General features: G+C 36.6%; 1 protein-coding gene across 2 annotated transcripts in view; it reads right to left on the bottom strand.

Moving 5' to 3' along the window:
• Positions 1-17,088, bottom strand: part of LOC130663977 (zinc finger homeobox protein 4) — a 159,241-nt gene that overhangs the window by 97,403 nt on the left and 44,750 nt on the right. For both annotated transcript variants that reach the window (XM_057463583.1, XM_057463586.1), the window contains one exon: positions 6,902-6,952. The gene's annotated coding sequence lies outside the window, so the exon portion shown is untranslated. The remainder of the gene's footprint in view (positions 1-6,901; positions 6,953-17,088) is intronic.

The following is a 17,088-nucleotide window of genomic DNA, read 5'->3' as shown; positions in this document are numbered from 1 at the left end:
TCTTGCTGATGACTGACGACTGACGACTGCCGACTGCTCAGTGACAGAATATATCACTGGGTCACGTCATCCGAATACTTGGACTTGTATATAATTAATTTATATTATATATATATTTATTTCGAAGAACTAAAAACTAAAGACTCGGGACTGAAACTAAAGTATTCCCATTTGCTAATACAAACTCTTACCCTCTGTCGAAATAACTTTATTTCTAGAAGGCCGTTGCATCCTATGAGCTCGCTATCTCTTTTTAAGAACCTCCAATCGATAAGGTATTTTAGGGGATGGTGATGTTTGATGGCGGATGGGTTGATGGGCATACCACCTCCGAGAAAAATAAAAAAAATAGTAGTAGTAGTAGTAGTAGTAGTAGTAGTAGTAGTAGTAGTAGTAGTAATAGTCAGAGCGGCAGTAGTAAGTTTCCGCAGACGATCGAATTCAATCGGTAATTAATTTCGTCTAATCCAGTGGTCAGCGGACTGCTGGAATCACGATAAAAGCGCCCAAGATTTTTTAATTATTTTTCTTCCGTCATAAATCTTGAAGCTCCGGTTGGGGTCTATCCGGAACTTCTAAATCTGCGAAATGAGATCGAAGAATTCCGGGCTCATCCCTACTTTAACTTGTACCACCGAAACTTGTACCAGTAATAGTAGTAGTAGCACGACTACAAACGACCCACACAACCATCGGCACGTGTATTTGTCGAGTCGTTGATACCAACACTGAGGCCAGTGTATGACTTGGCATCGCTCAAACACCCTCGCGTAAGGGGCCGAGAAAAAGATGATAAAAAATATGAGGCGTAAAAATCACGTGGTGTCATAATGAGATTCGATCCAAGTCACCAGCGTGGAAGTGCGCCTTCAGGGACTCGATATTTTTAACATCAACGGTTGCTAAATTTAAAAAATTAAAATTTTTTAAACGCCGATTTTAATAAATTCACTGCGCACCTCTACACTGTGCGACAGTTATTATTTTATTTTTCCTTGATATTTTGAATAAATTCCAGTCGCAGTTTCTGGGGCTGAACAAATTCCATCGAGGATGAAAAAAAAATAAATAAAGCGGACAAAAATAAAGAAAATATCGAATGTCAAAAGGTGTTGGGATTTTGACGAGCTGCACACATACATCCAAATGGGTTCTACCTTGTCCATATTATGGGCTCGATCGGTTGAGTTCGATCGGCAGTGGATCGAACGCTAGACCTTCGAAGCACCCCCTTGGCACCAGTCGTGGCTCCTATATCCCTCAATACAATGTTCTCACGTCACAGACAAAGGTCTCAGTAATGTGAAATGAAAATCGTTTCTCTTTTTCTCACATGTGTACTGACTGAAAGTGTGTGTTGATCACATCTACATGCACAGAGAAAGGAATGGAAGAATGAATAAAGAATAAAAGAAAGAAAGAGTACTTATAACAAATATCTGAAAGGTTTTCACACTCTCCAAGCATCTATCGATACACACGAGGCGCACACATATCAACGGCTTCGTGAAATCAGTTACGAAATCACGGCTTTCCATTCGCAAGGGAATAAGTCTACCCTTGCCTCTCTAATTTTTACCTCTGCTCGGGTAACCCCTTCCCCCTTGTCCCCCGCACCGAGATCATTAATTTGTAACGAACCGGCGCCGCTTGTTATTATCGTACGTTACGCGATCACGCACATCAGCCCGCCTGAGAACAACATTTATTTTAACGGTGTTGGTTATTATATTCAAAATAATAATACATTAATACGTAATGCCAAAAATTTAACAAAGACTATTAATTTTATTAAATATTTACTCACAATGATTAATTCACGTGTGAAAATTTTTCCCGTCGATATGCCAACGCTCCTTTCTTTTCGTTCCATGTAATTATTACTTTTAATCAATCGAACGAATCGATTCGCCGGTTCTATGAATTATTTATTAGGAAATAAAGGCACGGGTACGTCGGTTATTTATTTTTTAATGACAATGACAATGACAATAAAAGCCTAATTTTATTTAGGCAAATAAAATACTGCTGGATTTTAAATTTAAAGATCGCTCGGAATTAACAATCTCGTGGTTGCGTTGAGTAATGATCGATGTACATAGATGTATATATATATAAGTAATGTTGGAGCGGTGATTACCATAATTTGATTACCCCGCGATGCAGTAATGGTCGCGTGGCTCAAGCTTGTTCGGGCTGGCTGGGTTATTTTTTTATTTTAAGTAACGAGTGTACATAAACATATATAGTTATATATATAGCGATCACCGTAGATGTAATGTAATGTAAAGTAGCTTCAGACATATATCAGGAGCGAGACTCTTCTTGTTATTGTGCTTCCAAGGCTCACTGACACAACAAAATACGGGGAGTTAGATGGGCGATTTTAAAACGTCGATTCTCACGAAACGCGTGCGCTTATATCTTATATTCTTTTACATTATTACGGCTCTCATTTAGTTTACAATGTGAATTTATAATAATACATATATATGTATAAGGCTGTAGTTGGTTATTTTCTTACGAGCATACATACTATTACTATTATTGTTATTTTTATTACTATTATTATTATCGCTCTGAAGATATTTCACTTAATATAATATTATGTCGCCAGTAGCGCGCGCAGAGGCTATCAGCAATGGATGGATTATTCACGTAACGAACGACAAGTCATTACCATAATTACATTACCGCGTTGTCATATAGATGTACACGAGCGTCGCGTGGTTCAGCCTTGTTCAAATCAAACTAAAACTCTATTTTTTTTCACATGCTACCAATCAGTGCGCTCTTATTGGCTGCAACTAAATTAAATGGCATTTTATTCTACCTGGGTATCAAAATAAAAATAAAATAATCTATGCCTATATATATGTGTCTATATATATATTTTTTTTTTGTTTACGTCTGACTACTTTGACGGGTCTTTTGACTGAGACGCTTCGACCGCGGAAAATAGAATGAGAGCTGAGAATTTCGGCGGTATAATCTGAGCACAATATATATTTATTTATGTGAATATATGTGAGGAATACCTGCGCATTCTGTGTACATAAATCGACAGCGGACACTTTGTAATAAAGCCCGGCGAAGAAACGAGGGAGGGGGGGAGAAGAAAATGGACAGAGGATTGGATTCTTGCGAATAAAAGAATATAAGACGGGATAAAAGACGTAAAGAGAGACGGATGAATGTGAAATGGAATGAGAAAAATCAGAGTTGAGGCGACTGTAGGTAGAGAAGTGTATGGGGGATGAGCTCAGGTGGCCGGGACAGCCGGTGGAAAGGGGATGAAGGGAATAAAGAGCAAGTCCAGCAGTCTACTCGGGTCTCTCGGATCAATCGATAGGGAAATATCGGCGGGGTGAGTAGTTTGAGGATGAGGAGCAAGTAGTGGAAGAACCAGAGCCTGCACCGACCAGTAAGAGCTCTAAGAATAAGAATGAGGAGCACGAGGAAGAGGCAGAAAGAGGAGAGATGTATACGTATGGGTGATTGGGAGGGAGACGAGGATTCTACGTATGTGGGCGAGGGTGGCGTTACGGATGCATAGGGGGTGGCATTAGTCGACGAGAGGCGGCTTCTACGGAAAATCGTACTGAGCTGCAGCTTCTTTGTTCGCCCGGGAATCCTCTCTCCTTTTTCCTTTTCTTCCATACATGTAGATATGTGATGCATGTGTGCATATATATACATACATATATGTACCGTTGTCTACGATCTCGACCTGGACGCTTGAGTGTTTCTTTTATTTTTCTTTCTTCATACTCTCAAGATCTCCACACATTTGGATACCATTTGAGTCGGGGGTGGAACAAAATAAAAATGAGACACTTTTTATTTAAACGTCTTTCCTTAGTCTTTTTATCGATCTAACGATTTATTTAAATGCTTCCTTCCTCCACTCAGACTATTCTATTTATATTTTTAAATCGATTTTTCTTCTCCTCTTTTTTTATTTTTTTTTTTATTGACAACCTTCGATTTTTAAGTATGGTAATTTATGGCCAAGTTTCGGAAGATATTTTTCTTTAGATTGTTGTAATTATTGTGGAAAGAGGATTTCGGATGTAAGCGCAAGTGCTGGAAGCCCTTGAGAGTTTGATTTTATAATGCTTGAGATTCGCGGTTATGACCCTCGATTCGATGATTATTTCTTATTATCGCCCTTCGTGATAAACTCAATTAAAACGTCTCGGGCTTTGTAATTCCCAACACCCCCTATATACACTCGATACGTCTCTTTTATCGTTTAAATCCCCATCTTGCTATTGAGTAGGGATCCAAAGGCTCGAGATTATGTAACGTTACGCGTTAACGATTCACTCAAAAAATATTCCTTAATTTTAAATCCATGAATGATTAATATATAGACGGCTCAATAGCCAATAAAAATATTTATATTTATATTAAAGTAAAAATAAATATTTCATGACACAAATAACAGAGGAGGTCGTTCAAGCGCCTTGGGATTTTTTCTTTAACAAATGTGTGTTGAAGTGACAAAAGAAAATTTCTTGCTCGTAATATAAATTGATTTTATACTCACACATGCACACACATTTATCAACTGTATTCGAGGAGTGATCTGATTGAACTGAAACGACGTTATCATTCCATTTACACAGTTTAGATATGCACCCACGCAATATATATATCAGGTGGGTTAAACAGATTCACCCCTATCATCCCCTGCCTTTACATTGACTCTGCGGTAGAGGGCAATGTGTCTCTTGCGAGCGAGAAGAGCACTCAAGGAGTGCTACTCACTGCCAATGATATGGCTTCAGTCGAGGGTTAAAAAGTCTTTTTGAATTTTCTCTCGGTAAAAGGGTTGCGGTGACGCAAACTCAGAGTTGGCTGAGTGCTTGGAAACTCAAACTTTACCACCCTCTAAACCGAAATCAAAATTTTTTACCGCAAAATTAGTCCGCGGTTTCGCGAAAATTCTGCGATTTCTAGGCGCGAGCTCAAGGCATCAGGGAAATCAGTCGGCGGTGAATGAGCCTTAGGCACGTACTAGAATCGATTTAAATTGCAAATCGATTTCATCTCTTTGTAGTCACCCAACAGAGTCGAGCAACATAGCAGCGGCAATGGCAACACATCAGCTATCTCTCGATACGTGACAAGCTAACGCAGCTTTTTAGGGAGCTACACTAGATATGTAGAGCCCACGTAAGATTCCGCTGAACATCTCGAGACGCCGGTTGCTAGATGTGCAGCATTAGTCCTCGAGTCGACTCGCGGGGGAAAATCACGGAAAAATAAACGAGTGAGGGATGCTAGAAAACGCGTAGCTCAACTTATTTGGGATACATGTGAGGGGTAAGATTGAATACGTATCGCACGTGCGACAATTTTCTTCTTCTCTTTATAAATTTTTTTACGCCCGTGAGGGAAAATTTCTTGAAAAAATAAAGAGAAGAGAAGAGAATAAGAAGAAGAAGAAAGAGTTTCACTTCGAAAATCAATGTCGTAAAACAGCTTTGATTTAAAATACTCCGGCAAGTAAGACCTTGAGGTAAATTGAACTTATAAGTAATCCCTTAATTAATTCAGCTATTGGATTAATGTCTATTGTCATTTTTAATGCCCATAAAATCCGGTGTTTTTTTTTAACCCCAGCCATAAAATTAATGCAATTAATTTGAAGGTGAACTGGCGCGAAATTTAAATTAAAAATCCACAGCACAGTGGAGGTGGCTGGTGTGTGAAGATGTTGTAGAAAAAAAATATCAGTATAAATATATATAATAAGAAGCAAAAATGGCGTAAGTCTTTAGAACGTACGTCCTACGTACTCGAGCAGCCTCACTGCCTACTCGAATCAAACAATGAAACCGAAGAAAAACGACGTGTCGGGAGTCTGGAGCCCAGGAGAGAAAAGAAGATACTGGATACTGTTCGCTACAGCTCGGACGATTTAAAAGTATGTGTGGAGTGTAGATGCTCGGCGTTTAACGACGATTTCGATCGTTTACGACTTTAATAATTTAGGCGCAGCTCGGACGCGACGCTCGACACGTTTTAGCTCGTAAACCGCTGACTAAATCCGTATTTATGTGAAAGAAAAGGTAGCTGGACCCTCTGCATCCACGGGCATTTTTTTTTCCTTTATTTCTATTATCTTTTTTTAATTTTATTTTATTATATCGAATCGGATACAACTTTTTATTCCCGTCTTTTTTTAACGTCTTTGTATTCGAAGATTTGTAAAGCCAACGGGGATACTTATGATTTTCTTGTAACCCCATATTCGTGCGTGAGACTTTAAATTTAATTTTTAAAACCTTGCTTTTGAATTTTAAATAATTTATTGCTGAGTAATTAAAATAATTATTCAAATCTACTTTTTACAGCCGGACTATAAATCATTAGTTTAAATATTAATAAACTTATTTTATTGATTAAAATTATATTTATATTATTTATTAGCTGTAAAAAATATATAGTTTTAAGTAATCTTGTAAAAGAGTTGACACGTGTATTTTATATACATATGGATTTTTTTTATACGTGCAAACGTTTGCCCAAGAAAGACCACGAGTTGTTTTTTCGGGGTGTGGTAAGCCAAGTACCCGAGGGTCGAACAAGGGTTTCTTGACCTTTTTCTCATCGCATCTTTATATGTACATATATATGTATGTATCTCTTGACACTCTGTATCTACACGGCTAGCCTATTTTTTTATTTCACTTAAGCCCGTATATGTATATATATATATATATATATATATATATATATATATATATATATATATATATATATATATATATATATATATAAGTGAAAATATTTAATAGCAACATTTGATTTTATACAAGAAATAAAAAATTTATATGGAATGAAATGCAAATATAAAATAGTTATTTAGCTTTTTTTTTATCAAACTCACCAGTCGAGGATACTGCAGAACACATCTACGCTCCTTCGACACCCTCACGTCCTGCAACAGAAGAGATAAGAGCTCGATCAGCCGGTGGAAATAATGCATGCTTGCGAGTTGAAATTTTCAGGTCACGATTCGCGGGATAAAAAGATCTTCCTTGACGTCAAAAGCAATTCCCTTCGAGCGGGCGTACATTTATATGTATATGTATATGTATACGTATAAACATATATATGTGCAGTACATTAATATATATATAAATATATATAAATTCAGGGGCCCGAAATGCCACGCCTACGGGAATAGTTCGACTCTAAGATCGATCCAGAACTTTGTTGAACCGCGAAAAAGTGGATTGCCTACGCGTCTGATATCTCACTAACAATAAATACATCGAGCATAAATCTCTAGCTCGAAAAAAAACTTAAAAATTTTTCATAAATATCTAAGCGATGCACCCCCAGCAATATGTGCATACTTGTACGTATCCGAGTGCGATAAGGGGATTCCATCATCTAGCTCTCGACTGTCGACAACAAACGCGAGCGTCAGGAATATTATTTGTTAAATATAAAGACGCGATAAATATTAAAATAGTAGATAAAAAAATAACTCATTTAGATTACAAGAAGTATTTAAAGCCGGCGTGGCGAATCGTCATTGCGGTCGGCCTGTAGAATTAACTTTTAAAATAAATAAAAGAACTGAAGGAATTAAACAAGATTATAAGACCCGACTAATGGAGAAAATTTGACATTTCTCCTCCACGCAGACGGTGCAATTAAGCGGCCATTAATTAATACTCGCTCGACAATGTGTAGCCGTGTAAGAGTGAATGATGCGTTATACTCTTAGTCCCTGAGTTGTGTCCTCGCGGTTCCCCGTTTGCCGTTGGGTCTTCATAAATTTGCATGTCTTTGGGCGCGAGGATCATTTTTTACACCCATCTATACACACATACACACATATACATATAGATACATATATATTTACGTAGTCCAGACTCAAATAAAGAGCGAGCACGTATGCAGAACTAAGACCGCTCGTGGAACCATGGACCTACAGCGGTGTCTTTTTCTACCTCAGAATACACACCAGAGTTCCTGTGGTGTTGCTCGTAATAACCGAGAGAATGTCTCAACCAAGGTGCGAGAACGGCCGTCGAGGAGAGCTCGTTACCGCCTCACTCTCCTTTTTACTACATAATAATATTTATCCTCTTCCTTTTACACTTATACATTATTTTTACCCAGTACGACTTTAGCCAACCTTAGACGTAACAAACCATCTGCACATCTATATATACATACATATATACTTGTAAAATATATACAAGTTGTCTCAGGAAGAAATGTCACACAGACTGGACCTCCATCAACGCTGTGAATCAATTAGCCACCGGGCATATTTTTATCTCCCGTCGTGGTCTCTCATAAATTTCGATTTCGGAATTCCTGGCGATAATCCGATAAGTGAGTATACGACACACACATATATTTTTTTTTTTAATCATTCCATGTGTATATATTTATATATGTTTATAAAATATGAATATACATTTAAATGGCGAGATGTGTGCGTTATATGACTAAATAAAATACGTAGTGGGACGTTGTCAGGTTGGCGAAGGAAAAAAAAAATAAATGAGTTTGGTAGCCGTAGTTATAGCGAGCTAGTGAAGTAAGAATTATTTAAAAGTAAAATATAAATACAAATTATAATGTTGAATGATATTTAATCATTTTACAATGTTTTATTGGACGACACGACAAACATATTTATTTTTATCCTAAGCTATGATCGCACTCGACCGCATTTTGTAGACGATACGAGTTTATTCGCGATTTATATATATGTATATATATATATATATATATATATTATGTATGTGAGTGGATGTGTATAGAGACATCTGATGTGTGGCTCAAACAAATGCTCATGTATACTCGAGCCTCGGCTGAGATCCAATCACGGTAATTACACGCGTCGACAATTACAAGTGATCTCGAGAGTTAGGGTGGAGTAAGGGGGACAGAGGGACTACTTCTTAGAGATGCTGTGCATATATATCTGTATGTATATATGTATATATTAAGAAAACAATGATGGTCGTCATCATTATAATTGTCGCGATTATTATAAACAGCGTCTGTGCCAGAATTCCAGAGCTAGAGTTTATTATTTTTATTTATTGTATATATATATATGAGCAATAAAGTTTAAAAATAATTCGCGATTTAAGAAACAGTTTTAGTTGACAGGATTTAATAAAATTATTTTTACAGTATGTAATAATTTATACGAGGCTAAAAATTAATTTTAATTTAAATAATTAATAGAGAAAAAATATATTAATATTTAAAAATTAATAAAAAATAGTTAAATACTTGAAATATAATTAATAGTCTCTATAAAATTTAATTTGACGTGAGATTTATAGTAAGACAAAAATTGTCACAATTAATAAAAGCCGTAAAATTTTGTAAATTAATCCGGTATCTGAATACCCGGTTTATGTGTATTGTACATATATATGTACAGATTCATATGAATGTATGTACGATGATTCGAGTGTATGTCAATCCGTAGATAAAACCGTGTGTTTTTATCCCAAGTAACGCGTGGGCGAACCTCTAAACCGAGGATTGCTGGGTATCGGTAAGACACCGAAGAGACACCGAATAGATAGAGAGTAAGAAGAGAGACGGAGTAAGAGAGTGAGTGAAAGAATGTATACGTGTTTGAATGCGTGCTAGAGTGGATGTCTCTTGCCTCGCCTCGAATTAATAAACAGCAACAAATGACTGCCTGTAACTCGTCGCGTCCCACTTCCAAGCTCTTCTACTTAAACTCTCCTACATCTTCTTCTCGCTGGGTTAATCGCAACACTTGCTCTCTTCCTCTCATTATTATTTTTTATAATCAACTGTCTATGTTCCTCGTCACAAAGTGCCCAGGGCTTGGCTCACTCCGTATCTTATTCTCATATTCACCGACTGTCTTACCGTCCATACATCGCCAATAGCCACCAACATTTATTGCCAACAGACATTTAGATTTATGTGTATCATTCAACCCGTCCAATCAGTTACCGTCATTTTTTAAAACTATTTCATTTTTTATCGACAATTATCCTTCCCTCATTTTTTTTTCTGTCATCGTCTCCATTCTCCATCATTGCGATTAAATCCCCCGCAACAAACATTACAAATTAATTATCTTTAATGAGTAATTATTAATTATATTTGTGTGTGTGTGTGTTTATTCTATACTCAATAAATAGCTGTAGCGGCTGTAATTAAGTTTTAATTACAACGGCCTTAGAAAAACACCTCGAACCTCGACACAAATTAATCCACGAATTAATAGACTTGTTTTTAATTCTGACGCTCGCAGCAAATGACAATAAGTCGGGTGTCCTACTGTTTGATTACTGATGTAGACAATGTAGATGATGATGATGATGATGATGGTGATGGTGGCAGAAGACGAAGGCGGAATTGTGAAACTTATATCATACACAACACGAGGCGGCATTAACATGACGTGTTTGAATTACTGGTGAGTAATTTACATTTATAATTACGAACCAGCGTCTCAACCAATTAATAATTATAGATATACATTAATATGCTCTTGTATGGGTGTATGTGTACATAAAAATAGCTGATGTACTCCGCGACATTACTACATGACATTAGAATTCAATGGTAGGCAAACACTGTCACGTGATACTCGAGTAGAATTAATAAGACAAATTTATTGTCTTTCTCATTGTCGAATTTCCGGTTCTTTGTGTTAATACGTATATATTATATATTATTATATATTGTGTATACATGTATATATATATTTTTGTTCATTTATTTCTGTTTTTGGTGTCACCTGCCTTTAAAATACTAATCATTCATCAAATACACATCGTACACACATACTACAGTATCCGTAATAAATTAACTTTTTATCTCTCGATAAAATTTAACGATTAAAAATACATAAATTTGAATTTAATTACAACCGCCTGACTTGATTATAAATTGCTTTAATGATAATTAAAAAATTTATCAATTTTGATTTTATCTCTCGCACACCGAGACTACAGTACGAGGTGTTTACTATTGAGACATCGCTCAACCACTGCCGTTTGTTTAATACAATGATAATAATAATAGTAGTAGTCATAGTAATAGAAAAAATAATAGAGTTATAATCATGACAGCGCGTAATTAAATATTTAATTGCGAAAATAATTACTGTCGGATAATTAGTTGTGTATGATTGGATTAATTGTTAAGTGAGAGCGAGTGTTGCTGCGCAATATTTAATTACTCTTTGGTTAATGGACAAAAATAACGGCTTGGAGGTAGAAAAGTTTTCGTAAAGACGTTGGTTGAAGAAATAATATTTTATTTTGTGGAGAAACCGCGTGGCGGTACACGTGTTTCCGTTCGCTCGCGCGAGGGATAGGCCGATAGGTTATTTATTGCGGCATAAAAAAACATGTACCTCGTCACTGTATCCATGTCGCTGGCGTGGCTGATTAGTCACTATATATTAATTGATATTGCGTCCAAGTTTAATTTTGTTGTGAATAATAAATAAATAAATAAATCTTTTGATTTCACGCAAGGAAAATTGTTTGCGTAAACTTGTCAATCGCCGGTGATTTAATTTTATATACTTAACGTGGATGAAAATCCGTTTAAATAACGAATAATAAAGTACACGTCAGACAACTCGAGCGTAACGTGCGGGTGAGAGAGAGAGAGTCCCCGGTGGCGCTCTCGTCAACGCGGTACGCGGAATACGTGGTGGGGGCGTCTGCGGCCGGCTACGCCAGAACTAAGGGGTTGTTTGCCTCATCGCTGTGCTCTGGAGTCCTCCGACACCCTCCTCAAGCCTCGCGTACTCCCACTCGGGCTATTTTGCATAGGGCCTGCGCGGGAAAGACACTAGTCTACTGTACACTTGTATACTTTACTTGGCTATAAGAAACTATACTGAGTTATTATAAGAAACTCACTCGGTCCCATCAAAACTACTCTCATATTTTTTTTCCGCCTCTTAATGCTCGGGAATTTTATCGACTATAAATTTTAATTTCTCTGTCAAGTCTAAGAATTTTAAAATTAAAAACAATTTTTTTTATTTTTCATGTAATTTAAAAAAATATATTCAATCGTTAATTTACGCTGTCACAAAATAGTCTGACCTGCGTATTAGTGTCGCGAGCGAACGAAAGGTACAGAGCAGAGTACGAAATTAATTAAATAACCAAAATCACGAGTACAGTATTCGTAGATGAGGGAGCCAATGAGCGAGAGCTCGGCGGTGTCAAAGGGTTGAAGCGGGTCCAAGCCGTCGCGAGAGGACTTTAAACCGGGGGTGGGAAAGTTAGTTAACGCCTCCGCGTAATTAAGCAAAACAGGAGAGGAAGTACACCGAGTGAGAGCGAGATGAAGCTCGGAGGGGTTGCTCCTCCCAGGATGATACTCATCTCGAGTAAGAGAATACCCTAGGTACCCTCTCCGCCCGGTGGCTCAGCTCCGGAGACGGAGAGACGCCTCCGCTTCTAAATTAAACGAGAGGGACTTCGTTCTCGCTCCCTCGTTCTCGCTCCTCGAGTAGTCGCATGTATAATTAGCGCAACTCACGGAGTCCCGTGAGCCAGATGAAGGTAGAGACGCTTTTGTGTGGGTGCTCACGGGGTAGGGTCGAGCTGCGTGGGTTCGCGCATGTGCCAGCATCCCTCGTAGCACCCTCTGAGTATAATGTATTCATAACATTGCCGGGCAGAAATTCAGTTTTATATATATCTATATACATATACACGTACGATTCAACTTCTCATTCTCATACTCATCTTCTTCTAACATACAATTCAGTCTTCCTCACATCTATATATATATATATATATATATATATATATATTAGATGCAGACATTGCTATACAAGTAACGTTCCTTATTCGTTCGTCATACTCGCCAGTTCATCCGCATCCCCGCATCACTGGTGAGCTTTTACGAAAACGTATTCTCAATTTATTCGTAATATATTTCTCTGTCCATTTATAAATATATACATACATACATCTGTAGGTAGGTATATATTTATGAGGATTTTGTAGTACGTAATAATGTACAGTGGACGAGTATGCAGACGCGTGACGAGCGTAAAGTAATTGACGGCAGTCGTCTCGCAAGGGCTGTTCTCAGAGCCACGCGGCCTCTACTCACTTGTTTACTTTTTTTTTATTTATTTTCGTAGAAGTAATTTGTCATAATATCATGTATACACTTTACCCATTGTAATAAAGTTTGTGTATGGCTCTTTAAACTAGTCATTGCAGTGTAGAGCACTCTGGTGGTTAGACAAGTCTTTTTTATGGGGCAAAAAGTAGTAAAGATTATTTCGAGATTGTCTTTAATGACTCTAAAAATAATACTGATAGAGATGGATAGATTATTAATTACTTAAATTATATTTTTTTCCCCACTAATGATATTTAATTGCTTTATATATAAAATATATTGATAAAAAGTGGAATAATAAAACGATTAGTTGATCAATGAAATTATCGGGCGCTGAGCGATGAACACGCAATTGTTGGATCCGGATGTCCCTTACTATTAGAACGGTTCCGGATCCGGTCGACGGGGATTCAGGACGGAATAAGCTTCTGTGTGCTTTTCCGCGTGCTTGGCTATCGACACATGTCCGGCAGTAATCTTCCCCTCGCGGGCTTTTGGCCATCGAGGGTGACTGCACCGCAGTATCAGTACATTTGAACATCTCATGCCACACTTGTGCCCATTTTCTCCATCCAAAGTCACTTCGTATATATAAAAGACAAAAAAAATTTGACTCATATTTAAATTAGCTTATTAATAAACAAAAATTTATTAACTTAAATATTAAATAATCCCTCGTTATCGACGCGAAGCTCATGCGATTACTCTATTATCCGTCTGTGACGCAATTATGCAGCCTTATGACGTCTCGTTAACGTACCGCACTAGCCCCTCACTCTTCCCTACAACCTCATTGTCAGAAGGGACGTACTCGCGGGTCGTACACACAAAGAAAAACCGTCGTCTCAAATTATTTTTTTTTCTCCCTTTAATTTGCTCACATCTACTGCTGTATAGATATCTATATATATATACGTATATTTTTTATTCCTCCTCATTCTTTTTCTTTTCCCAAAGAGACATTCAACGGGGGTTGACTTTAATGCAATTACAGGACTAAGGAAAAAAAGGGCCTGAGGTGCGTAATATAAAATTTCAAAATTCAATAATCCCCGGGGGACTCGTCTTGGTCTTGATCTTGGTCTGCTTCTGCTTCTGCTTTTTCTTCGAGTATTAGGTAATAAGCCCTTGGGTTTGCGTGTACGTGAGCTGTTCCACAGCTGATATTTGTGTTTTTAATAACCAGTGAAATGGCGCTGCACGTACCAGATATTAACTGCGACACCCATGACACTGAGGACACAATCGAGCAACCCTTTATTTTTTTATATTAACACACCCAATCTTAAACGTGGCCTGTGGCCTTAAGACCCGGCTTAGAGCTCAAGGTGATACGGTTCTATACAACTCGTAATTAACTTACGTCCCTCCTTATTTACTGAGTTAATTATTAATGTATACACAAAACTTGTCCACGAAGATGTGGATTTAATTTTAAAATATTTTTTTTAGGGGACCACTGCCTGTGAGATGAAAAAATTCATTTCTTTTATACTCGCATAGAAAATTTAAGCATGCGGCGATTTAATTAACATGACATTAAATAGTCACGCCAAAAATTTTTTATTACTCTTCTGTACGGTAATTAAAATTCATATAAAAATTTTTATTCATTCAGTGTTTTCAATTTTTACTATTTTACTAAATATTGGATATTTTTACAGTAAAATTTTTAAACGCGGATTATTATTCAATCGAGACATTAAACTGTACAGTTAAATACATTAAGTTTTTTTTTAATATCTGATTAAATATTTGATGAATTTTTTTAAAAATAACTTTTTTCAGATTTGTGGAGAAAAAAAATTATATGGAGTAGAGGTACCATTTGTGGCCACTACTCCATTTTTGGACATTTCATCCTTAATTTCAATTAATAAAAAAGTGTAAAATAAAATTTTCATTTTAATAGTAGGATAGAAGTATCTTTGATTATATTTTCAAAATTCATTGTTATTGGGTCGTCTACAATTAATTTTATTAAAATTTTTCAAGGGTCTAAAACTGGCCCTAAAGTATCTAAAAACGCTTCCTCTACCCTATATGATGATGTACCTGAAGATCGGGACGTTTTTTGCAGAACGAAAATAAAAAAACGAAATGAAAAATAAAAAATCTACTGGATATAGATTTTGGAAAGTTTTTTCACTTTACCCGAAAATTCCAGGCCACCCTCAAATTTCCTCTAAGTCACCTTTCGACTCAAATTACTCTAATTATTTTCATTTTCAGGTACATATATGATATTTATGTGTACAGAAAAAAGAGATTTCTTGACGGAATAAATATTTTGCATCATAATTTAAAGACAAAAATTTTCTCAAGGCTAGAAAAAATTTTTCCCACCCTAAGAAAATTTTTGTTTTCGAGTTTTAGTGCAAAAAATTTCATGGGGAGAGTAAAAATTTTTTGCGTCAAGAAATCTTTTTTTTTTGTAAGTATGAATTAAAATTACCCACGTAAAAAGTTAAAAGGCAATATTAAATGTAAGAAATGGTTTAATTGGAAATTGGTTATAGCCTTTTCAGACTTATCCATAGAATAGAAAGCCCTGAGATGGAGCCGATAGGAAGTATAACCTAACTCGTCGAGCTCATCAGAGATCACGATGATCAAGGTATATAAAGAGTAAATAAGTAAGGGGAGGCCTTTTAATGCATTTACCGTACAGATAAGACTTTCTCCCTCTCTCTCTTCACTACTTAACTCGTCGGAGTCTCAGTCCCAGTCCTAGTGGTCTCATGCAGTCGTAAAGTTTCCATTGATCGTATCTTGAGGACGTTAATTAATATCATCGTCACACTCGCTGCGGCCGCGGACAACTCAGAGGATTGTGACGCGTATCGAACGTGAGATATACCTTACAACATGACACACCACTACTTCCAGTCCACATATGTGTATTGTACTCCACACACGCGTCCCTGAACTCTAATCACGATTAGATCGTAGTCGTACACTTGCGATGTGTCGCACGTCGATTTTAACGTGCATTATTCTCGACTTATGTCCGTTCCTCAGTCCTGCCGCTCTTCAGGCTTCATTATTTTTACTCACTATTCTCTTTGAACAGTCTACTTATTATGCATGCCTTTCACACCCGCAATAAATAAATATATAGTTAGATAGTTATATAAATATAAATATAAAATAATAATAATAATGATAAAATTTATCTGTCGCCCGGAGCGACTGGAGAATGAATCTGTGTGTTCTATATGTAGTCAGTGGAAGAATTAAATGCGCGTGCCTCTTCTTATTCAGTACAGATGTAGTTTTACCTCACGGTGATATGGAAGCAAAGGTAGAGGCTGAGATAGAACCAGAGCCAGAGGTAGAAGTAGAGGTAGAGGCAGAGGCAGAGGTAGAGGAGTCATTGATTAAAATCAACTGATTAAATTTATCTGCAGATCTCATTACCAATCAACTTTGCGGAAGTAACAGTAACGCAGAAACGATACACATACACACGCGTATTTATTATTTTTTTTTTTTTTGTAAACTTTCTGCAACGTCACTAAATATTTTTTTGACTTGCCACTATCGAGAATAAAACATAACAGATTGGCAGTCGTCTTTCAGCGAATTGTCAGGTAATTAAATATTTCAATTGAATTAACAACTGACAAGTGACTGCGCGTGTGGATATGTTAATTGTAATAGATTGCAAAAAGTCATTGATAATTTTATTCATCAACATAAAATTACAAGACAATGGATATTAAATTTGTTTTAAATATTTGTCTTTAGTAATCTCATTAGCATTAAGGTGAAATGTATATGATACGTAACAGTTCTTACACATATGAGTGTAGATAAGAAATAATAATAAAAGGAAAATAAAAAGAGAAAGAATGAGAATAAATGAAGCAAATAAGAGTACAGAAATGTGCGAGCATCGCCGGGTGTGTATTATTAATATACGAGATCGCGATTAGGAGA

Source organism: Microplitis mediator, chromosome 2, assembly GCF_029852145.1.
Source record: "Microplitis mediator isolate UGA2020A chromosome 2, iyMicMedi2.1, whole genome shotgun sequence".
NCBI classification, from domain to species: domain Eukaryota; kingdom Metazoa; phylum Arthropoda; class Insecta; order Hymenoptera; family Braconidae; genus Microplitis; species Microplitis mediator.
This window is presented reverse-complemented; position numbering and strand designations above follow the sequence as displayed.